General features: G+C 36.1%; 1 protein-coding gene across 11 annotated transcripts in view; it reads left to right on the forward strand.

Moving 5' to 3' along the window:
• The window catches only part of LOC143231107 (uncharacterized), a 58,131-nt gene that overhangs the window by 987 nt on the left and 31,074 nt on the right, over positions 1-26,070 (forward strand). The window contains exons 2-5 of one of the 11 annotated variants that reach the window (XM_076465684.1): positions 1,105-1,301; positions 3,920-4,174; positions 16,719-16,847; positions 20,949-21,074. The gene's annotated coding sequence lies outside the window, so the exon portion shown is untranslated. Of the gene's footprint in view, positions 1-1,104; positions 1,302-3,602; positions 4,175-12,044; positions 12,194-16,718; positions 16,848-20,948; positions 21,075-22,192; positions 22,273-22,693; positions 22,820-26,070 lie in introns of those variants that run through there. The other 10 variants (XM_076465686.1, XM_076465683.1, XM_076465685.1 and 7 more) reach the window with 10 other exon arrangements.

The raw sequence follows: 26,070 nt of genomic DNA on the forward strand, positions 1-26,070 counted from the left end.
TTTTTAAATTAAATGCATTATGTTGTGTATGTGCAGTACTTTTAGTTAAAATGGCTCGGGATTCAATCTCATAACGTTAAATTTTCAAAACGATTCCGAGGGTCATGTCCCAGACCCCCTTACAAATGGCAATGGCTTGATTACTCAATTTTGCTTCCTACTGCAATGAACATGTATTAATATACGTACAACAAGGAGCAATTTGGACTCCAAGACAGGTCCTTATACGTCCTCTTTCAAAGAAGCCCCCAGGGGCATAGCGGTATATTTGCGGACTCACACCATTAGAAATCGGGTTTCGATACTTGTAGTGGGCAGAGCGCAAATAGCCCATTGTGTAGCTTCGTGCTTAATTCCAATACAAAACAAACAACACCTTCAAGGAAAGCCCTATCTCCCCCCCCTCCCTTTGGGACAGCGGTAAGTCTTTAGATTTACGGGGCTAGAATTAGGGTTCGATTCCCCGATGTGACTTTGCTATAAGAAAACACACCTTCAAGAAAAAAAAAACAAAATAAAAATTACATCCACCATTATTGGTTCCCCTCTGAAACTGTCATTCGACGCTGGCTTCCTCTTCTGCTCTTGGCAACCCTTACCTTAACCGTAGCATTGTCTGTCTTTCTCTAATCTTCTCGTAGAGACATTGTGAGGGGATGGGGAGGTGGCGAGGTAAACCCCTTTTGAAATACTAATAAACATCAATTCCACGAGACACCATATTTAAGTGCAGCTAGCTTAATAAGAAAACATTATCTTAGCACAATCATAACCTTCTCGCTTACTGAACGGACAGAGTCTGTCCCGTTTCTCAGTACAAAGTAACGGAACGTTCTACAGTGTGCTGGACAGACAAGCATACATACGTCATACTGTAATTTCACGTTCTTGCCGAGATAAATTTTACATATTTTCATCTACAATTGGACGACTAAATATAGTTTGCTTGTTTTTTAAATTAACGATGTGAAGCTACGTAAACGATAAATATTTTATTTGGTGCTTATTGTCAATAAACGAATCTAAAGCACTGAAATTGACTCGATAAAGATAATTCTTATAGACTAATGAATCAACAGCCTCATGGATATTTCTTATTTTAAGATGATCATTTTTAGCACAAAGTTCTGGCCATCGCGGGAAATCGAATCCCGAATTTTAGCATTGTAAGTCCGGAAATGTTTCGCTAACCCACAAGGGGATAATGTTGGTTGATGTGCGCTATTCACCACGGGTATCAAAACCATGTTTTTAGAGTTGTGAACACGCAGGCTTAACAATGAGCCACTAAAAAGGGGAAGGTAAGTACTAAGCCTATTCTGTTTAAAAACATATTTTCATAAAGTTATAATACTAGTAAACATTTTAAATTATATAGGCATATACTTTTGTCGAATCACAGTCACATCAAACATGTTCGTCTTTTCAGCTGTGGAGGCGTTATAATGTTACGGTCAATCCCACTGTTCGTTGATAAAAGAGTAGCCCAACAGTTGGCGGTGGGTAGTGATAACTAGCTGCCTTTCCTCTAGTCTTACACTGCTAAATTAGGGACGGCTAGCGCAGATAGCCCTCAAGTAGCTTTGCGTTAAATTCAAACCAAACCATTAATGTTTGCTAAGACTATTCATAAAACAAATTTATTAAGATACAAAGCGGACTACTTAACAGATATTCAGTTGTTTCAAACTGGTGAAGTGAGAAACTACTCATACGATTAGTATTTGTAAATGGGGTTCGAATTCTTTGTCAATATAAATGCTTGTGCTCCCTGTGGTTCAGTGATAAGCCTTAAGGCTTAAAACCCTAAAACCGACTTTGGTATTTCTAGTGGGAATAGTACAGATATGCCATTGTATAGCTTTGTGTTTAATAAAAAAAGTCCTGGTACAGCTCTAAGTCTTCAGATTTACAACGCTTAAAATCAGGGGTTCTATTCCCCTCGGTAGACTAAGCAAATGGCCCAATGTGGCTTTGCATAAGAAAACAAACAAACTGATACTTATTTACTTGTTAGCAGCGCGTAACTATACATAATATTATGCCATTTAACTTATAGACGAGCGAGAGCGTAACCTAGTGGTTAGAGTATCGAATTGTCTAGAGGATTTGGTGTGTTAGACACGGTGCCGTCAAACATACTTCGCTATGTTCGACTATGAATGTGTTATAAGAGTGTTTGTTTTCAGAATTTCGTGTAAAGTTATACGAGGGCTATCTGTGCTAGCCGTCTCTAATTTAGCAGTGTAAGACTAAATGGAAAGTAGCTAGTCATCACCACTAACCGCCAACTATTGGGCAACTCTTTTACCAACAAATAGTGGGATTGGGATTAATGTTATGTGAGTGAAATTAATCCCGCTATGTGGTTAAAAGTAATTTCTGTAGATGTAACCGAATGGTTATTTTTTCTTTAGTCTACAGTTAAGTATTAAGGATCTGTGATTCGACCATTTAAAACAGTGTCTTAAGTTGAACAATGACACAATAAGTCATTAATGTGTGAACACTTTAAGATAACTCTAAGCCAACTGAAATCACTTTCGGGGGGAAAAAAAGCTTTCAGTTGGCTTAAACGCTATCTATATCGGAAAAAAATTAATATATAATAAATTGTCATACCTGTTAAATTATATCATTTTATTTAAAGTCATACAAATTTCAAATTGAAAGAAAGAAACAAAAACGATGTCGTGAACATGATTGCAAACGTTTGTGAATTAAACCAAATTATTTAAGTCAAAATATAACAAGTAATAAAGAAATAACAAAGTGTATGATGTACAGATGACAATGACAAAAACTACATAAACAAAGTAGGGATAAATAAAACTGTACAAAAATCACTACATTAATAACTGAGTCGTTCAACACGCTAGTCATTCAGCTACGCCTGGTCTACCAAGTTCGGGAAAGTCCTTAAAGTTTTGTCGCGTTTCAAAATCGAACCTGTTCATGTCCCCCCTCCAAAAACAAAACAAAAAAACCAACAACAACTGAATATGTAGAATTGAAAAGACATTGTAAACATAAAACTACACAGTGGCAGCTATTCTTCAATCTACTAAAAGGCACTCCTGTTTTTTATAGTATATAGTTGTCTAATTATTAGTACACACTAATGTTATTTTACTTCGCAAAACTTCACGCGCCAATTTACTGCCTGACTTATAGTACTTTCATTTTAAACTCTTAATCACAGGAAACAATCACTTAACAATGAAAACTCAATCGGAGAATACCAGAAAACGTTTCTTTATGTATATATATATATATATATAATCGTTAAGTGGACATTTTGTGTTTTAATTTTACAATTGTACGTTCATATGTTAAATAGAAATTACAATTATTAGGACAAAACGCAACATTAGTGTGAATTCGTCAGTTTTCCCATTTACTACAACTAAACTTAACTTCTGTTCTTGAGATTCGTTTGCTTAGTAAATTATTTTACCCCTTTTGTTACTACTAGCATACTTTTCTTGTACATGCCTGTGGCCAGCACCAGAATTTGCCTAGGGCGGGACAGGCTTATTTAGCAGGGTAAAAAGTGTGCCTACGGGAATGTAATCATCATTCTACGAAGGTCATGTAAGGAAGGAATCTGAAATTCTGTGTTGCGTCTACATTCTATAACTGTCATTAGCTATTTCTGTATCGCTGGACTTGAACAGCCGTGCTTAATGTCAGTGCTCCATCATAACTACGGGAAACATTAAACAAGCCATGCAAGCGTATTTTGTAGTTACTGTATGCAAAACAAACAAACAAAAACCTAACACTATATCATTAACTTTAAGTAAGTCAGTATTGACATGCGTGTTTAATGTTCATACACACAGTCACTCAAAAGTTTGTGACCCAGATGACGCAAGGATGTGTGGGTATGTGTCAAACTAATTTCACTCTTCTAAAGCCAGGTGGAAATTCCAGACGTCTATCATCCTGGTTGAGGAAACTCGCGACATAAACAAGTGTTAGAAAAGGATTGTCAGATTATAGCCTACAACAGAAGCATCTCTTCAAGGTTGTTTCCAGGAATTTTGGCGTACTTGGCACTTACTTAGCTGTGGGCTCCCAGAGTTAGTCCACACTTGTGGAATGTGAGTTCAAACATTAAGCTTCTCCTGCCTTGGATGGTTCACATCTTGCTTTGAATTATTAGATACTGGTAGGTGTTGTTTCTGGTAATATCCTGTTTAGATTAATATATCAATTAATGATTGGTTCGTGGGTTCTATTTTAACAAATAAGTAACTTATTGTCATTAATTTGCTAATATCAGTTGTAGGCCTATAGAGTGTGAAGGTAATATAAAGTGTAAATAGTATATCGTAAAAGTTATAGACCTACTGTAAAATAAATTAGTTTCGATAGGTCGTTGTCAGTCCCCTGGCGGGACGTATTGACTGAGATTTAGATTTATGAGTAAGAAAGACGTAAGTAGTAAATTTTAGTGAATTTCAGTAAACCTATACAAATATTATAAATGAAATTCTAGTCTAGCTAAAATAAGTGTTTATCATTTTCATTTCGTACAAACATGAGTGTTTAAGTTTTAGGCATATCACAGAATTTTCAAATAAAAAATTAGACTTAGAGAAACTGTACCGAAGTTGTGTTTCAACTCCACAGAATGTTTAGTAAAATCGACAGTTCCACGTGTATAGCTTAAAACTCGTGTTGGCATAAATAATAATAATAAGTAGTTGTTAAAAAGCAGATTGTGGAACGTGGCCTAAATAAATACATGTTTAACTGGCTTGCTTGGCGTGTTGATAGGTTAGAAAACAGGATTTTCATGTAAAATATTTTTTTTAAATAAAAGATAAAGATAATTTGAATATTTAACTTCAGACACTGAGGCGGAAATTATTTATGCATAGTGTGTCCCCTGTTGATAATACTGTAGGCCTAGTACTGCATAGGTAAACACTATGGAATGATAGTCATTTATTAATTTTACACGATAAAAACACACATTGTAATTAGTCAAGTTTGAAGGTCACGGTTGGTTTAAAATCATAACTGTTATAATATGTTGTGACATTAAAATATGGTGAAATTATGGCGTGTGGACTCTATACTAATACATTTAGCTGCGAAAATAGTGTTATAAAGTTTGTTTGCTTTTCAGAAGTATGCTATATAGGCGAACCTGGTGCTTATTAATCCAGGTCAGTAAAAATACCAAAGTATTATTCTGTTTATCAGTTATTTTAATAAACGTCTACTAACACTTTCATTACAAAACTTATCTTCTAACATTGTTAGTGTCAGATGTCATAACCACACGAATATTAAATCCTGTATTTTTCATTTTGTTTGTTGAGGACACTAGATTACTAGTAATTTATTTGTTTTTTCAAAAACAAAACTAAACGTTTTATTAGTAAAGCAGATTATAAAATGTATTGAGTACAGTATGTGTTGTGATTACAAACAAAGGTTCCCCGGCCTTCTCTGATTTAACAGTAAAATATAAGAGGTAAGGCAGCAAATCGTCACCACTGATCGTAAACTTTTAGGCTACTCTTTACCGACGCCCCACGGCTGATAGGGCTGGTATGTTTGGTGGAATAGGGATTCAAACCCGCTACCCTAAGACTGCGAGTCGAGTGCCCCAACCACAGGCATGTAACGTAAACATTTATTCAAAGACCACGTGGAGTGTATGCTGTATTGCGGTATATAATGCTGTGAACTGTATTTTTAAGATATTAATTTAGATATTTCATTGAGAGTTTAGTTTGGTTTGTTAAGCAAAAAGCTACACAGTGGACTATCTGTGCTCTGCCCAGCACGTGTATCGAAACCTATCTTCATTGAGGGAGCTGATGACGATTGTGATATAATCATTTAGATTGTAGAAGATTTGTAATTTGTATAAATGAGGGTAAAGTAATACACTATTTAAACTAGTCATTTATTATTGCAAAATAAATATATTTTGTTTTCCGTTTTCACAATAATGCGTAATTGTGGTTTAAATAGTGTATTGCTTTTAATAATTAAATACTATAAGATATATGAGTCAAACAATTGAAATAAGTTTAGATTATAAATATGAAAATAAGTGAAATAATGATTTAACGAAAAGTTATTGAGTGATCAGTGAGTTAGTACACCGTCAGAAAATTTATTCCGTTTTAACAGTGAGAATTCTTGCATCTATTCTGCTATTCCATTACTCAGTGAGTTTTCTACTTATCTGTCTCGCAGTTTATATTGAAACATTGTATTTAAAGTTAGGCCTACATCTAGTTGCGGAACTTATGCTGAAAAATTTATTTATGAAATTAGGCCTGTAAGTGAATGTGGCCTTTACAAACGTTACTGAATTATTAATATAGTTTTTATCATTATGGGGACCGTATATGCCATTATTTTTTTTACTAAATAATAAAAAAACGACCCAGAAAACGATAGAATATGTTGTAACACTGATGTCAGAAATAGAATTGTTGTGTTTGTTTATTTTGGAATTTCGCACAAAGCTACACGAGGGCTATCTGTGCTAGCCGTCCCTAATTTAGCAGTGTAAGACTAGAGGGAAGGCAGCTAGTCATCACCACCCACCGCCAACTCTTGGGCTACTCTTTTACCAACGAACAGTGGGATTGACCGTCACATTATACACCCCCACGGCTGGGAAGGCGAGCATATTTAGCGCGACGCGGGCGCGAACCCGCGATCCTCGGATTACGAGTCGCACGCCTTACGCGCTTGGCCATGCCAGGCCCGAATTGTTGTGATTAGAATAAAACAGAACTTTGTCTAAATTTCAAAATGACAATCTGATCATGAAATGAAATTAAAGCTTAACTATTCATGATAAAACAATTAAAAGAAGGTCAGAAGAAATACAGACGTTTAAGAAAAGGGTTAATTAAAAAGAAGGGATTGAAGACTACAAATGAACTCTTTGAGATATATATATATATATACACAAAGAGATTACAACCACAAGATTGAAAAATACAAAAAAGGTTTGTAATAACAAAATCGAAGAAGTTCAGTATAGAGGTATAAAATAACATCAGTGACATAATAAAACATTGGAAAAATGAATTGGTAAATGTAAAGATAAAAAAAAACACATCTGTTTCTGCATCTTCTTAAGATTTCCAACTTCAAAAACCTTTCACTACAAAATATTAAATAGGAACAATCTATTTGATGTACACATATTAACATTACAGCTGTGCTGTTTGTTATTATAAGACTTTTCAGGACTAGTCCAATCATACTACTACTAAATCCAGTTCCAAAATCTAGCTGGCTGTTTCAACAACATTGCCCAATTGAGAAACATACTTATTATTATAGAAGGTACCATGATAGGCATGTTAGATTTAGTTCTAAGTAATATGTAGAGTGGATGCGTTGGGTTAATGAATAATCAACTATCAATTTTTCTGCCCAGTTAATCATACCAGTGTTTTAAGTAGCCTTCCAGTTGACAGCTGTAACAACTATCAAATATTGATAACTGCCTATCCAGCAGGTTAGAGTGCCACACGAGAAGGAATGATCCAGAGCAACAAATTTCTGAAACCTGGTAAAGAGTAAAAAAAAAAAAAGATATATTATACAAACTTACAAAATATTTGGAAAGGCTTGCCCAGTCATCTTGTCTAGATGCTCTATGTGAAATAAAGGATTCATCGATACACGGCTAATTCACAGATGTCATAGCTGACGCGAATATAAGAATAAGAATTACATTGAAGCAAGTAGGCTATATTTTTAAAGGAAACTCTCCAGTTGGTGATGGACCTTGAATCCATTAGAGTTGCAACTAAACAACTTAATTCACCATCTAGATATTATTGTATCAACCTATTGGGTTGCAATGAAATATTTACTGCCTCTAGAAGAACTGATAGAATTAATTAGACAGCTAGTTACACAAAATAAAGGAAATTAACCATATAATAATAGAGGTTACAAGTGTAACTTGAAAAGCTATATTGCCGGGAATTAATAAAAAGGCATTACGAAATAACAATGCCTTCTAGTGAAAAAGCATTATGGAACAACTACGTCCTCCAAAGAATGTCAATAAAAGGGAACTATTATAGATGTCAGAAACTTAATCATTACAGCCAAAAATGTGAAGAATCAATAGTTGTTAATATATTAAGAAAAACACCCTAAGGACATGGGTTCGAACACAACCAGATCAAGGAAGCAACAAAGAGCCAATCAGATATTGTTTTAGCCGAGAATACTCCCTCTGTTATTTAAAGAAACGGGTTCACGAAACTATGGGTTTGTTGACTTGAAGTCTTGTAGAATGCTGATTAACACTGATTCTACAGTTACAATAGTTTGACCAAACTTGGTCATGAAAGGTGAGCCATTGCCTCAACAGACAAGAAAGATGTATTCATGTAGCTTGTTCAATGCTGATTAACACTAATTCTACAATTACAGTAGTTTGACCAAATTTGGTCATGAAAGGTGAGCCATTGCCTCAATAGATGAAGAAAGATGTATTGATGTATCTTGTACAATGTTGATTAACACTAATTCTATAGTTACAATAGTTTGACCAAACTTGGTCATGAAAGGTGAGCCATTGCCTCAATAGATGAAGAAAGATGTATTGATGCAAACAGCGAGTTGATATAACTTTCCATCAAGAGGAAAGTTGGAAATTACCTTTACTGTAGGAAGTTTCTCTACGCTTCATGATGTGTGGGGGATTGATATCGAGGTAGAATCTGTATTGAGAACTGACTTCATGCATGGACTTAGATTCGAGGTTAGGCTACCATCAAATAGCTTCACAGTCTATGACCAGGAAATCCGTGTGCATTACATGACATTTTCTACACAGTAGGTTGAACTTACAGTTAAAATTTGAAAGCATCTGCCCAATAAAAGAATAACATTTTATCAATATATATATCTGTGTGTGAAGAAAGGTGCTTGTTGCATGAACGAAATGATGTAGAATGTTGATATTTGGATGTTTGTCGTGTTAATTTCGTAATTTTTTGTTTAATGGATTTTGCGCAAAGCTTCTTAAGAGCTGTCTTCGCTAACGGGACTTAATTTCGAATCGATAGATTGAAGTTCGTTAATAGCACTGACCACCAACTACTGAACTGTTCTTGTCAGACTGGATAGTGGGGTTTGGCAGTTGTATCTATAATGCAGCCTTGGTCTCTAGTTGAGGAGTACGGTTTTTCTAGGTATTAGAAATGGAATTCGAATCATGGATTCCGGCTCCACAGTTTAACATGCTAATACCTCAGTTGCGCTTGACTGCTAGCTGTGTATTTATTGAATGCAACAGGTGGCGTTATTATCACTGAACTTACAAGTTGTATTATGTATGAGAAATGACCCAGAATTCATGAAAAGCAGCATTTTTACTATATTAACCATTATTAGAACAATATTTACAGTTATAAGTCAAGTAAATTTGACAAATTTGTAGTCACGAGAAACCCACTTGAAGTAAAAATGTATTCTCAAGATGGCTGGTATGATGGATATTAAAACCTTACCAGCCATCGCAATAATATAAATTTGAGAAATTGAATGTTAGTTGTATACGAAAATGTATAAGGAACATATACATGGAAATTATAGACACGGGAGAAGTAAACAAATAAACTACTGAAGGTATTTGTGAAGTTAGGCCTATCGCTCGGTGAACTATCGCAATGTTTGGTAAAAGAAATAAAAACACTTTCTTAAACTGAACTAGGCTACACGAGGGCTATCTGCGCTATTCGTTCCTAGTTTAGCAGTGTAAAACTAGAGAGAAGGCTGCTAGTTATCATCACCCCCCCCCCAAGTCTTGGGTTACTCTTTTACAAACGAATAGTTTATAACGCCCCCACGGCGAACAAAATTTGGTGTGACGGGGATTCGAAGCCGCGACTCTCAGATTATGAGTCGAGGGCCCTAACTACCTGGCCATACGTGGCCAAGGGACTGTATGGAAGACAGCGAGGCAACAGCATCCTCTATCAGCTTTGGCCTGGGGCAGTTGAAGAGTGGAATTCAACTATAACTCTTGTAACGTATCCATCAAACAAATTTACAGCAAGAGGTGAACCATTGTTCTTGAGATTTACAGTCTGGTACGCTGACCGTAAATGACCTACGGTCGACTCACTCTGGTGGCTTTACTCACGACACAATTTCTTTATAACTTTGTAAGAATAAGGTTTTAAAGTACATACGTATTATATATGTTTTGCAAAGATCCCGTACAAGTTGTAATGCAAAGAATAACACACAAGTACACGAATAATATTAACAAAGAAACACTTTAATGGTAGCAAGCTTCATCAGGATACTAACTACCTCCAGTTATATTTCAACTTATTACCATTCATCTGATAGCATGTATCTAAGACTATACTACCTGTGACTATTGGAATCAAATTAGAATACGTGACCAACACACTGTCTTCGATAGGCAAGTTATTAGATTCCCTTCATTTACGAACAATAGTATAGGAATGTATATTCTGGGCACGTTTTATTCCATTGGTTACGGACAATAGTACAATAAAGTATTTCTTGAGTGCATTATGTTTCATACCTTTATAAGACAGGACTACAGAATGTTTTTTTCTGAGCAATTAGTTTCCATTTTTTTTATTGACAGGACTATAGTAATGTATCTTCTGAACATATTAGACTCATTCTGAACGGACAGTAATATGAAAATGTTACTTTTACATATTAGATTCCATTTTAAACGAACAGTAGTTTGGTTTGGAATTTCGCGCAAAACTACACGAGGAGTATCTGCACTAGCCGTCCCTAATTTTGCAGTGTAAGACAAGAGCGAAGGTAACTAGTCATCACCACCCACCGCCAACTCTTGGGCTACTCTATTATTAACGAATAATGAGATTGACCGTCATACTATGTACGCCCCACGGCTGAAAGGGCGAGCATGTTTGGTGTAACGGGGATTCGAACCCGCCTTAACCACCTGGCCATGCCGGGCACTAACAGTAGTGTAAGAATGTATATATTAAGTTTATTTTCTGAAGATATTTGTATAGGAAAATATTTCTAAAACCCATTATATATATTTTTAACGGACAATGCGATGTGAAGGTAGTTCATTTTTTATGAATTGTAGTATATATATCTTGGAATCATTATGTCCATTTTTTTTGCGAAAAGTAACAGAAAGGTATTTCCCGGTTATATTAGAACGCATTATCTGACAGTTACTTATTTCCAACCGTGAAAGTTGTTACAGAAATTTACGAGAGGTGATAAAATTCAAAGTTTTTGTTATTTAATAGCAAGAAAATTGTATGTTCTTTTGAAAATAACGCACTCACTATACTTTTAGTTTCAACTGTATTTCACACACTCATGTATATGGTTCGCGACCCGCACTCTGGAGTTGTGGGTGTGTTTGGAGTGCGACAATGAAATCCCACTTCGATTAGAGTAGCCTAGGAGATGGCAGCGAGTACTGTTGGTCAGTTGACTTTGTTCCTTTAGTTCATAATTAAGGATGGATAGCACAGATGATCCTCGTAAAGCTTTGCGCGAATATTCGAAACAAACGAACAAAGACTGTGGTATTTATCGGGAAGACAGAAATAAACGCGGAAAAAATAACAGTAACGGAAACTACGTCCTCGGAAGCCATTCTTTATTGTTTGAGACTATCTCCAGGAGTGAGTGGAAAGTACTTTCACACAATTGTGTCTTCCTACCGACTCTATCATCGGGTATGGGACGACCATGACCCCCTGTGTTACGGGCTACGAGTTAGTGTCTCCGAATTGAAAACATTAAGCTGTGTTACGTCACATTTGTGATGTTTACGATAAGCACTGAGGAATTCGAGGACTGTATAAAAACAGTTTTATCTCTCTCCTTTCGTCACACCCTCTGACTGCGCGGAATTTTATCAAAATGCTATCGTATGCGTTGACCTTCGGCCTCGTAGTCACGTGGCAACACTGTTTTTCTCTAATTATTAGCATTTTATGCGGATGAGCCACTATGCTGAAACTATGCATGAAATAGTACAAACAGTGGACACCAGACGGATGTGGTTCTACAACGCTTCATAGCACGTGTGGCGGTTCGAAGCTGTGGTACTAACTTGTTAGTGTAGAGAACGAACAAGAACTGACTATGGTACACTGACTTGGCTTCTGGTGAATCGTACTTGCCTTGACACCAGGTAAGTATAAATAAAAATTGACAGTCCTCATCTGGTATACAGTCTTACTGTTCATTACGTGACGACTTGTCAAGTGGAGCATGCGTATCTGTCATAACTAGTAACGTTATTTTTGACACCTGTCGGGGCTTATTGTCTATAATCCACTATCTTAAGAGCTGGACGTTGCCTAGAGATTAACAAGCCCGAGCGGTAAATCCAAGGATTTATGGTTTGAGGTCGCGGATTCGCTGTAAGAGTAATGATGAAATTCTGCTATTTCATCAGACGTGAATAGATGAATAAAGTTGGCGATGGTTTTTATTTATTAGCTGCCTTCCCTCTAGTGGGTTAGCTCAAAATTGTGTAGTTTTGTGCTAAATTGTGAAACAAATAAACAAAATACACCTCCCTCCACCTCGTACAGATTTTCTTGAACTACTGGTAATCGAAACTTATCACGTGTTGCCCATAACACGAGAAATAGAGCTTGTTTTTACACACGACATGTTTACGAAGATTTCCAGAGAAGGTGGTAATGATATAACACTTGTCTGTATTTCATGTCTGCTTGTCAGATTCTGTATTTTCTGGTAAGTAAAATACGTTTCTCACACTTCTGCAAATTCAAGTGATAAAAATCAAATTAGAATTCTGCAAATTCAAGTGATAAAAGTCAAATTAAAACTTTGAAATAAGTGTCTTCCTCGAGGATGGCTCGGTCCTTGAATATGTCATTCTTACCCTTTCAGCTTGTACCTTTGGTAAAAAGTGTAGCCCAAGAGTTGACAATGGGTAGTGATGACTAGCTGCTTTTCCTATGTTTTACAAATTCAAAATTAGAGACGACCAGTTAAAATTACCCTCGAAATTCAACAAACAGTCCGCGAGGACAATGGATGTGGTATTTTGTGCATATGCTGTAAGGGGTCATCGTTTAAATAACTAATAAAGTAAATAAGTGAACCACAGTAAAAGTAAGTGGGGTCAAATTAGTGTGTGTTGCTCATCATGTGATTGGAAATTAAACCTCCCTAAAACGAGAGAAGTTACGAGTTTTTTCCCATTGATTAGTTCTAGATAGGTCAATGGCCGTTCAAGGAATTGGTTAATTTTTTTAAATTAGTATTTCATTTGTAAAGCTATCATATGTAATAAACACGAAGTTTAAAAATGTAATTCACCTTTGTGAAGCTTGTTCTGCCTGTCTAACCAAACGTTATATGTAATTGTATAATAATATTATGTACAAACGCAAAAACCCGTCAAAATTGACGGAAGACCAGTGAAAAACAAAACTGTTCTACACAAAACTGGTAATACACAAAGGACATTAATAAAAGAAATGAGAAATATCATTTCCCAGATGACCAGTTGATTAGGGCGTTCGGGTCGCAGACTGACTGCAGGTTCCAACACCCGTCCCACTGAACATGCTCGTCCTTTGAGGCGTGGGGCGAAATAATGGTACTACGGTCAATCCATTCGTGGGTAAGGGAGTAGCTCAAGAGTTGGCGGTGGGTGGTGAGGACTAATGCCTTTTCTCTGTTCCTTTACTGCTAAATTAGAGATTGATTGGTAGTTCAGATAGCCCTCGTGTAGCCCTGCACGAACTTCCAAACAAACCAAAGTTTTCCCATTACATATAACTGAGCACAAATGTTACATATTAGTGTCTTTGGATGAAAGATTAAAACATACGATGACCATATGTTTACATACACACATGTTCCTCTTCTGAAGAAAGGTAGTTCTCTTCCCTACAGATAATTGGTATCAACCTTTTGTGTTAACAAAGGATTTTTTGTAATAATTTCTAAGCACAAATTTGCACAAATGCTTAACATATTTTTTTGAAAGTGTGGATAGGGTACGAATGCACTTCCATGTTTTCGACTACGGGAGACTTTCCATTTTTTTTTATTCAGATCCTATCTGGCTTGACGTGATAACAATGTGGTATCACACACACACAACGCCATGTCTGATCTGGTCCTGGGAAGTTCCTTCTCGACAGGCTTTTATATACTATAGCAGGAAAAGTGCCAACATTTAGGAGTTATTTGCACCTATGTTAGCGATTGAATTCAATTAAAATGGGGAGATTTAAAGAAGAAAAAGTTGAATTGGAGAGTGTAACTCACGAAATTCAGAAAAGTCGAGTGTGACGGAGCGACTGAGGACCCATACTTTTATAATTATGATGTTTGTTTCGGGGGCTGTTTCTATGATTCTTAGTATGAATTTGTGGGTATTTGGAATTTATGTACAAGAACTACACGTATTGATATTAACATTAAAGGCATGCTTTCGTCTTTGATGGAGGCTTTACCACTGAGTCTGAAGTCAGACTGTCCCGCTGAGTCTGAAGTTATTTTTTCAACCAGTTGTGACAATGTTTTCTGCACGAAACACTGAGTAAAGGGTGGAGAAAGACTCGGAAATACGAGAAACTTCTGAATCACTGATGTGTCATGGTTTTTACTTTTATATCTTCTATAAAATCATTCGTGTAACTAACTAGTTGTCTCCACTGTAATCCGTCACTTTAGAACTACGTACGACTAGCCCTTTGTCTAACTTTCCCCAACATTCTGAAAACAAACAAACTTGTGTACGTGGTCAGATATCTGATCCGGGATCATCCAGAAGTCAATGTTATTGCATGTTTGTCATGCCAAAACTGGATGAAGTAATTAGTGCAAGTAACGTAGTAACATTCTAGAATTACTATTCTCTAGCTAACCACCATAATTTGACAGTAGTGTAATAAATATATTAAATTATTGTAAAAATAGTTCCAAAGTGGATTACTGGTAAGTACGAAGTTGTATAACCCTAAACACCAGGTTTCGATACCGGTGATGAGCACAGTACAGATAGCTCAGTATGTAGTTTTGAACTTAACAACATATAAACAAAATTATTGAAATATCAAAGTGCCATTATTTCAGACTGGAAACGTTTTAAATTTATAAAGTGCCTTCTCTGAAATTGTAGAGTCATATGTATTTGTATAATTAATGTTAATAATATTACTATCAATTATGTATTTATCACAAGATAAACTAACAGAAATTCAGATTAGTAACGACAATTGAAATTTCACATTTAATTGTTATTTATAGAGTTGTTATTAAAGTGGAAGTTCTTTATAAAAAAATTAGAAATAATGATAAATAAATAGGCGTTGATTTACTTTGTGTATACGCCCTCCAGTGGCACAACGGCATGCCTGCGGACTCACCCCAGTGGAAAATGGATTTCGAAACTCGTGGTGAGCAGAGCCCAGGTAGCTCATTGTGCAGCTTTGTACGTAATTACAAACAAACTTTGTTATTTTACTAAAAACCTATACATTTGAGTATTAGTTTATAAAAAGTTTAACGGTGACGCGCCATCTCGTGAAGTTAGACTTTTCCTAAAATAAAAATATAATGACAAATAATTAGACAGGGGTTTACTATGTGTATGGCCCCCCAGTGGCTCAGCGGTATGTCTGTGGACTTACAACGCTAAAAATCGGGTTTCGATACCCGTGGTGGGCAAAGCACAAATAGCCCATTGTGTAGCTTTGTGCTTAATTGAAAACAACAACAACAACTATGTATATGTCTTTTACTGTAAACCTATGCATTTTTGAGTATTTTGTAAAAAAAAATTAAGAGTGACTCGCTATTTCGTAAAGTTAGAATTTTCCTAAAATAAAAATAAATAAATAAATTTATAAATTAACTGCTTGCAATAGAAAGGACAGCCGGCCCGGCATGTGACTCGTAATCTGAGGGTCGCGGGTTCGCATCCCCGTCGCGCCAAACATGCTCGCCCTTTCAGCCGTAGGGGCGTTATAAAGTTACGATCAATCCCACTATTCGTTGGTAAAAGAGTAGCCCAAGAGTTGGCGGTGGGTGGTGATGACTAGCTGCCTTCCCTCTAGTCTTACACTGCTAACTTAGGGACGGCTAGCGCAGATAGCCCTCGAGTAGCTTTGTGCGAAATTCAAAAACAAACAAACAGAAAGGACAGCGGTACTTAAGATGAACAACGTTATTTTTAAACAGAAAGGGACACAGATAAACATTCCATGTTTAGTATCTAAACCAAAGGTATACATGATATGATTTCATGTGTAAGTGACTAAAATACATTGTTACGTTAACGATAATTTATTCAAACACCAAAACACCTAAAAGATAGAGCAGTGACACACAAAAGTTTCCATTAAAACACAAAAAAGTCAGAGCAACTCATGCGTTTCCTCTATACTCCAATATGTGTAGAAATGGGAAACGAACATGAGTTATCAACTTTTAATTAATATCCTTTGTAAGGCCAACACTGATCTGGAATTACTGATTAAACAAACCATCCACATAAAACAACATTCAGGCTTCACTTAAATTGCACATTTTCTAATATGTACAATATTTTGTTTGTTATTCATTTAATGTTTACATTGTTGTGGTTTTTATTAAATTATTGTTATTATAGCAGTGTATTGTAGTTATTCACTTAGGATTGATGTAATTTATTTATTTTGCTTTAGTGGTACAGCAGTATGTCTGCGGACTTGTAACTCTAGAAAGTGTGTTTCGATACTCGTGGTGGGTTGGACACAGATAGCCCGTTGTATAGCTTTGGGCTTAATTTCAAACAGACCAAACTGTTATTTATAGTAAGTATTGTAACCCTTTTCATTGTCAAACTTCGTTTACTTTGAATATATTGATGTTAACTAAAATTGTTAAGAGTGACACGCCATCTAGTGAAGTCAGAATTTACCTAAAATTAAAAATAATAATGATAAATAAATAGTTGTGGTTTCGAATTGTGGCAGATTATTTGGCTGAAACATCTGTTTAGTTGGCAGCTTCACGGTGTCCTGCCATGATCTTAGTTTTGATTTTTACTTGTTCAGAATAATTCTAATCGTCTTATAAACTACTATACAACCTCAAGTTTGTCATTTAATAACTGTCAATTTTTTCCCTTACATTCCGATGTACAAAAACATTTGAACACTAGCTTTCTCCCAGTAAGCTTAAGGGATTAAATTGCGAAAATTCGGAGTTCGATCCCTGTGTTGAGGAATGGTTAAATTACACCAGAAAGAACAGATGATTCACTGAGAATTATTTAGAAGGGCGTGAACTTTTTTTTTCCCTAGAGTATCTTGGTAAGCTTGAGGGATTACAATCCTAAAATTCGGGGCTCGATCCATGTGCAGCCTTGTGCTTCACAACAAACAAACAAATTCACACCAGTCTGTTCATTGATCGATTATTCATTTCAACCTAAGATCTTGTTTCATTGTAGCCGGTTCAGTTATATTGTTTTGTCTTACTAAAGAGCCATAAAAACTGCAAGAATGCCGAAGGCATCCAGTGAAATCTGATGTTACTTGAAGAAATATCAAACCAACTGTCAAGTGGCGTATAAGGACAAATTCTTTAGTTAATTATCTAACCCAATTTTGACATAACAAACATAGTCCCATTGACTTCTGAACGAGCCCGGATAAGACATCCGGCCATGTAAACGCGTTTGTTTGTTTACAGAATGTCGCGGAAAACTAGACAAAGGACTATGCGCATAGCATTACGTAATTCTGAAGTGACAGATTGGAGTGGCGGCAATTAGTTAACAGTCCACCAGCAGCTACTGCACTGTGGACTTCCTTCATGTAATGTAACCTCAGGAGTAGAGGGAGACTAAAAGACGCCACAGTTGAGCTGAGTTTTCTGTTCGAGTTGAAACCTCTTAGTTTCAGCAAAAGCGAATTTTGAAATTTTTTCGTGAATTCCAAAATAAATTTTGTTGTTGTTGTTGTTTTATTTACATTCCCACCTGTCGAATTCCTTCTTGAACTAGGAGTACTGATTGGTGCAAAGTCTTGTCAACAAGAAGACAGTTGAAGTATGCTCAGTGACACTTATGTCTAGTGATTTGACTGATATGAATGGAAATTCTTTAATCTGATTGTTGTTTGCATTACCAGAAGTAGATGTTTTTAAAGGCCATTGAATCACAAACTAAATTTTACACTGATGGGTATACGGTTGAAGTATTCAGTATTGTTGTAAGAACGAAAAGACAAGAAATTCAACTTACATCTATCACATCTGTTTGTGAATGTAAATAGAAGGTTAAACTTGTTCCTAGGCTTTCGGGTTGCTACCTCTTTCAAGGTAAAGACTGGACACTAGTATCAGAGTGGACTGAGGAACATGTAGCGGCTGTGACTTGTAAGTACAACAAAAGTGAAACCATTGAGAACTAGGAAGAAGAAATTGGTAGCGATAAAAGGAAAGAAGACACGACTCAGCGTAGGGTGACAAGTTTCCAAACCAAGCCCTTGCCCCTAATTTCAAAATGGTTGTTACAAATTTGAAATAACTTTGATTAATTTACTTTAAATTTATTGAAATGTTCTACAGTATTTCAGAATATATTAACACTGACGTCATTTTGAAATAATTTCAAATGCCTTTTTTATGATAGGCACAAAAGAAATGAGAAAAAATTGTAAAATTATATATCCAAGAAATCCTCAATTATCTATCCATTTCATCTTCATATTCGGATTTATTTAATAATCCATAATATTTTCTAACATAATACATTTAGGATTAACATTACCTTAAGAGCCTTTAGTCATATTTTTTGTGAAGAATAAATGGAACGTAGAAGTTCTATTTTTCAATAAACAGTCATAAAATTCAGTACATATTATATAAAAATGTGTTTTGACCATGAGCAACTAACTGTCTTCACATTCAGACCTGGGTTTCTCACCAAGTATAGAACGGATCTTTCGAGAGGGTTTGGCGACAGGGAACTATAAACTACAATAATAATCAAGTCAAGTAGGCCTATTACATTTGTGATTCGATATGACAAATAGTTTAATGTTTTTATCATAAGAGCTCCAATAGCGGCTTAGCGATATGTCTGCGGACTTACAACGCTAAAACCGGACTTCGATACTCGTAGTGGGTAGAGCACAGGTAGCCCAACAACAACAGCCCTTTATCATAAAACTGAGACGTTCTGTATGTCCTGAGAAAAGTTCTTGGGATGTTGGGACGACAAACTACCAAAACCCGGGACGTCTGGTCGTTCTAACTCAGAAGTGACTAGAGAATTAATTTGGTGCAGTGGCTCCTCTAAATGGATTTAAGCCTAACTTTTTTATTGACAACTGAATAAGTCAGGTTTTTGATACACAATAATAATTATAATAAAGACGTGTTTTAATATTTCGTCAAATTTTAACCTGACTCTAGATACACTTTCGAAAGTTTGATGAGGATATCCTAGCTTCTTAGTGATAAAAAAAATCTAAATTCACGTGGCAGTGAAAATGTCGACGGAGTCGCTACACAATGGGCCATCTGTGCTGCGCCCACCACGAGTATCGAAACCCGGTTTTTAGCATTGAAATTCTGATGACGTGCCGCTGAGTCACTGGGGGCGTTATGTAGAAGTAAGAACATGAATCGTTGGAGAAAAAAAAAAAAGCATACAGTTTTGAAAGTTGACTGCATACAAAGACACGCTCGATCGGGAGTGAAGTTTCTCGAACAATTGTAGTTTCGAATTATTTTAAATATCAAAAGCTAAATAAATACACTGACTTTTTATTATTTATTTATTACCTTGATATTTTAAAATTGAGGTTTGGTTTTTTGTGATTCTCGTTACGTGTAAAAACTAAATTTTTTCTTAATGGCATTAAAGGAAGTCATCGCCCTTACTACGTCATTCCAATGGAAGCATATTTCGTTACAGTGACCGACAAGTGAACCAGCGCACGTGGGAAGTTTTATGCCCGTGTGATCAGAGGAGTGCACTACTCTGTAATTTACAATTATTTCTAAAAACTGTGTGATATTATCTAGGTTATCACTCGCAGTGAAAGACAACTTTTCATGTATATAAACGTCAAGGTTACACATCCATCAATGAACTTAAGAACACCTCTAAGTTGTCGTCTTCAGGGTAACACGTCCAGGAATGATTACACCCTTCTAATTTGTTATCATCAAGGTTATACATTCAGTAATGAACTTACACACCTATAAGTTGTTGTCGTCTTCAGGGTAACACGTCCAGGAATGAATTTACTTGTTATAAGAATATATTGTCAGGATAACACGTTCAGCAATGTATTTACATACCTATAAGTTGTATTGTCATAAGCTATTGTCGTCAAGGTTACACCTAACAATGATCAACGTGCACATATTTATTAATCATACTCAGAAATCATTATATGAACTGGTTTTTGCTATCTACTTGTTATTTGATATTGTCAATGTTACAGCTGTAATGGATGTGTATTCTGAACAGTTATGGCTCCAATATCTCTGTATTTGCAAAGTTTATTCAAAGATCTCTGGTTTTCTGGTCTCTAGATTTATTTGACACGAGAGTTTACTTCTTTTAAAGAAAATGTATTTGTTTGTAGTTTGAAGCTTTGAAATGTTAATGAAGGTTGTTTAAAAAACTATTCAGCAGCCCTCTATCTCAACAAACTAGTGACGTAACATGCCGATTTTGCACTCTTTCCTTAGAAACATAGAACATTATACTTTTCTGGTTAATGTGAATGTTTAGTGGAAACCTCGACCAGTTTTCACATTACACAAGGGAGAATGTGTCATAGTTCTTTTGAAATCACTGTATTTAGTTTAAAGATGTTTCCCGAAATTATGTGTAATTGTTCAAAATCTTAAGATCACGTTGTTCGGAAGTAACATCAAATATTCACTAGATGGCAGTAACTTCTTGAAGATTAATCCACAAACTGACGGTAGCGATGCCGACAGCAAGTACAACATTCTGGTCTCAGAAAAAGAACGTATACTTCCATCCTGGGGTTTCAGCGAGTAGCGTGAAGGTTCGTAAAGCTAGAATTTTGGGTTATATTCTTGAGAGTTGTGATACTATTAAGCTTACCGGCCAACAAATCGCTTTGATACTCGTATAAGAGACAGTTGTGTACGTATGTCATTGTTTTACTTCAGGATTTCATAAGCTCAAAAATAAATGTTACGCTAAATTGAAGTAATTACTAAAGGGTTACTAATTATTCAGAGCTACAGTTAACCTCGATGTAATGATAAAGTTTATCACCTCACTTATCCATTTAAATTATTTCCTTTTGTCCGTTCGTTCATTGATAACCTTTAAATTGAGTTTTATATAAATAATAATAAATAAAAATATTTCTGAACAAACAATGGTGACATGGTGGTGAGGGGCACTTGACTCGCAATCTGCGGGTCGAGGGTTCGAATTTTATCACCGAAAGTGCTTATTCTTTCAGTTCTTGTGGCGTTGTAACGTGATGTTTAATTCCACTTTTTATTGGTAAAAAAGTCCATTCTCTAGTTTTTCACTTCTAAATTAGAGCGTCACCTGAAGAGAAAGTATCTGAGGGCTGATCTACAAAAGTAACTCGGGTAGAATGGATGAAGTTTCGAAGGATGTGCTACACGTTTAGTTTTTGTTCGTCACGAATATTTTACCTGAATAGTTTTGTTTTAAGAGGCCTGTTCTAATATTTCATTTACTTATCTCAAACTCGAAACTGGTAGACTGTGGGATACTTTAAGCGGAACTTTCATTTTTTCGGGATGTTACATATCCTACACTCACACGGCAGTGCTCTAGAAGAAGACAGATATGTTCTCATGATAGTTAAATTAAACGTGAACTTGTTTGTATTGACGATTTAAACTTCTCCGATTTCTCACTTTATCGCGTACTTAACAGGTTATATATATATATATATATAAAACGTAAAATCCATTATGAAAAACAAGCCATCATTCTGTAGTCTTATCAGGACTTCTATGAAATGCACTTCAGTCTTGTTTTGATTTAGATTTTTGAAATTGTTGTACATTTAGTTACTATCAGTCACGATTGTCGTGATTAGCAGCTTATCTCATAAACTATGGTGTATTATGAAAGAACACGTAGATATAGATATAAACGTGTCTGTCGTATCTACCTCAACAAACAGCGGAGAACCGAGACCGCCTCGACATTGTTTCGATTGTGTCAGTTAGGCCTTGTGAGGGAAACCGTACGTAAGAATATGTAACTCTTAATAACGAACGGTTTTCAGGTTATTTTATTTTTCCAGTAGTTTTTATGGTATGAATACCTTTCCTAAGGTGGCGAAGGATAGCTGTAATTAATTATACTTGTCGCAGGACATTTGTATTAGGTATACTAGTATTATTTAAATATGCCATTAGCGATAGATATGGTGAAAACGATATGGTTAAAATACTACCATTAGTACACTCTCCGCATTCTTTTGGATTGGTTTGAATTTCACGCAAAGTTACACGAGGGCTATCTGCGCTAGCCGTCCCTAATTTAGCAGCTAGAGGGAAGGCAGCTAGTCATTACCACCCACTGTCAACTCTTGGGCTACTCTTTTACCACGTAATAGTAGGATTGACCGTAAAGTTATAACGCCTCTTCGACTGAATGGACAAACGTGTTTGGTGTGACAGGACTTCGAACCCTCGACCCTTAGATTGTGAGTCGATCGCGATAACCACTTAGCCATGCTGGCCCCTTCTAATTCTAGAAAATTCCTAAAGGGCTAAGGTACTGCTAAATAAGGTATCAGACCTAATACTAACGTCGTATGATAAGAATTATTAATTATCTTTTTGTACTGTATATCCACTCAGTCCTTTAATTATAGCGGTATATTCATAGATATAAGTTATTCACATCACTGGCTTTTGTAATCACCTGAACTTTTCATGATTTTAGTTACATTTTATTATAACAAGTGTTGTGTAGCTGCTGTAGTTTATTAGATCTTTTTATTCAAATTAGCCTATAGAATGGTCTCTATATATGACTGTTTGTGTATATATATATATATGTGTGTGTGTGTGTGTGTGATGTATTTATAAAATGAGCTTTAATTTTGTAGTAGCTTATTTCTTCAAAGTAACACATTTACTTTAGTGGATATTGTTGCTGTTTTTTTGCATTGTAAAAGTATAGAGGTGTGAATGTTTCAGTATAGAAAAGAGCACGTGATGTATCCATACACACCTGTTACCTTGTAACATTCATAACCTTTGTGTTTATCCACTGTGAGTGCTGAAGTAATAGTTCAAACATACAACCATTGTTTGAAGTTACTGATAAAAGGGTAATGGTTCGTACGTGTATGCATGATATGTCACATGTAGGTATCATCTAATCATATGAAGTGTGTCTTAAACTATTTACGAGAGTATTCGATAGCAAAGATCGTAAGCTTACGGTCTTAGTGACGTATTACTTGCTTTCCTTGAATAATGTGTGCCATATTTCAAAATTTAGTCATAAATGCATTAATCTTGGCAGAGTACATATAACTGACACGACTTTAATCATATTTGGTTACTAACAGTATGTATGTGAAACAATTTAGCCACACCTTTAGTATTCACAATACATACATACATATATATGTATCTCACAGTATGTAACACCATTTAATCACAAACTTAATACTGACAGTACATATCTCTATAACGCAGTATGCTCTAGTTATACTTTGATGTTGTCAGTACGTATCTACGTGACGGTATGTACAAGTGATAGGTGTCGCATGGCCAGGTAGTTAGGGCGCTCAACTTGCAATCTGAGGGTAGCGGGCTCGAATCCCCGTCACACTAAACATGCTCGCCTTTTCAACACTGGGGGCGTTATAATGTTACTGATCGTTGGTAAAAGAGTAGCTCGAGAGTTGGCGGTGTAGGGTGATGACTAGCTAGCTGCCTTCCCTATAGTCTTACACTGCTAAATTGGAGATGGCCAGCGCACATAGACCGCGTATAGTTTTGCGCGAGATTAAAAAACATACACATAAGCAAATGTGCAGTTGACATGAGTTAGTCATACCTTTTAATATTGACTGTACATATCTGTATGGCAAAATACGTAGAAGTGACATTGCTAAATGATATTTTAATAATGATAAATTGTATCTAGTTGTTAAAGTCTGTACAAGTGAGACAACGTAATCCTACATTGTCACCAAACCTACATATCTATATGACATGACTTAATCATATCTGTGACACTGAATGACTGTATCTACAGTATTTTGCAAGGAATGTAACTTGACACTGCCATTTTATCTCTATATGAAAGAGAATGTAGAAGCGAGATCGCCCCCTAGTAGCTCAGCGGCATGTCTGCGGCCTTCCAACGCTAAAATCCGGGTTTCGATACCCGTGGTGGGTAGATCACAGGTAGCCCATTGTGAAGCTTTGTGCTTAATTCAAAACAAACAAACAAGAAGCGACATATCTTAGTTATGCTTTGATAAGTGATATATATATATATATTTGATAAGTTATGTATCAGTGACCATGGGATTCATGGGGTAATCTTCAAGAACTTTTTTTCTGTACCAGTGAAGAGTAAAATTGTGTGTGATATCAAGTTTTTATTTAATGTAGTAAACTCTGTTATTGTTTTCCTTATTTCTATAATTTTTTACGGTTTCTATTCCCCTTTTTTAAATCAACAATTTAATTTTTTTTAGTTTTCTTAAGTTCTTATGTTCACTTACGGAGAATACATTTTAAGCTACATACATATGCATTCATTTGAATGTTACACGCATTTATGCAGTTCATTGCTACATTACGTTTTCCTACCTAACCATTATTTAATGAGCCAGGTGGTTTTATGCATAAGGTTTCATGTAAACACGTGGTTAACAAGCGTCGTGTACAAGGGAGCTGCTGACAACAACACATGTATATATTTCGTATTTATAGCCATATACCCTGCTGGCCAAAATCTTAAGGCCAATGAACATAAAGAAAAAATATGCATTTTGCGTTGTTAGACTCAACCACTTATTGGAGTAGAGCTTCGAAAGATGAAAATAAGAAATGGGAAAATAAAACAAACTTTTTAGCATTTAATAGGGAAAATGTGAACACTATGAAATTAGCCTGAATACTAGCTGGTAAAAGTTTAAGACCATATTGAAAGAAAGCGTTAATCGGTAAACACGTAACGAAATTTAGTCATTTGTGTTCAAGCATTAGCGTTGTCAATATCTCCCACTGACATCTCCTGTGTTACATTGGGTAAAAACATGGCAAAGGCTAAAAAGTTGACAGATTTTGAATTGTCGAGCTGCAAAAGCAAAGTCTCTCTTAACGTACCATCGCTGGTGAGATTGGACGTAGTAAAACTGCTGTTGCAAATTTCTTAAAAGACCCTGAGGGATACGGAACGAGAATTTCAAGTGGTCGGCCCAAGAAAATTTCGACGGCGTTGAACAGGAGGATTCGACGGGTTGTCCGGCAAGATACCAGCCGATCGTCGAACCAGATTAAGGCCCTAACGGACGCAGAATGCAGCTCAAGAACAATAAGACGGCATCTACGAGAAAAAGGCTTTAAAAACCGTAAACGTCTTCAATGGCCACACCTCCTTCCACACCATGAAACAGCTCGGTTAAACTTTGCTGAGAAGCACCAGACATGTGACGTATAAAAGTGGACGAAGGTTTTGTTCTCTGATGAGAAAAATTTAACCTGGATGGTCCAGATGGCTTCCAACGTTACTGGGACGATAAGGATATCCTACCGGAGACATCTTCTACACGACACAGTGGAGGAGGTTCCATCATGATCTGGAATGCTTTTTCCTTCCATGGAACAAGGGAACTGCTTCAGGATATACAGGAGCGTCAAAGAGCAACTGGCTACACTGGCATGTTGGAGAGAGCATCCCTATTGGCTGAAGGCTGTCCCTTGTGTGGAAATGATTGGATCTTTCAGCAGGACAACGCTGTAATCCACAATGCCCGCAGGACAAAGGACTTTTTCATGGCGGATAACGTG

Source organism: Tachypleus tridentatus, chromosome 10 (genome assembly GCF_004210375.1).
Source record: "Tachypleus tridentatus isolate NWPU-2018 chromosome 10, ASM421037v1, whole genome shotgun sequence".
In the NCBI taxonomy this organism is placed as follows: domain Eukaryota; kingdom Metazoa; phylum Arthropoda; class Merostomata; order Xiphosura; family Limulidae; genus Tachypleus; species Tachypleus tridentatus.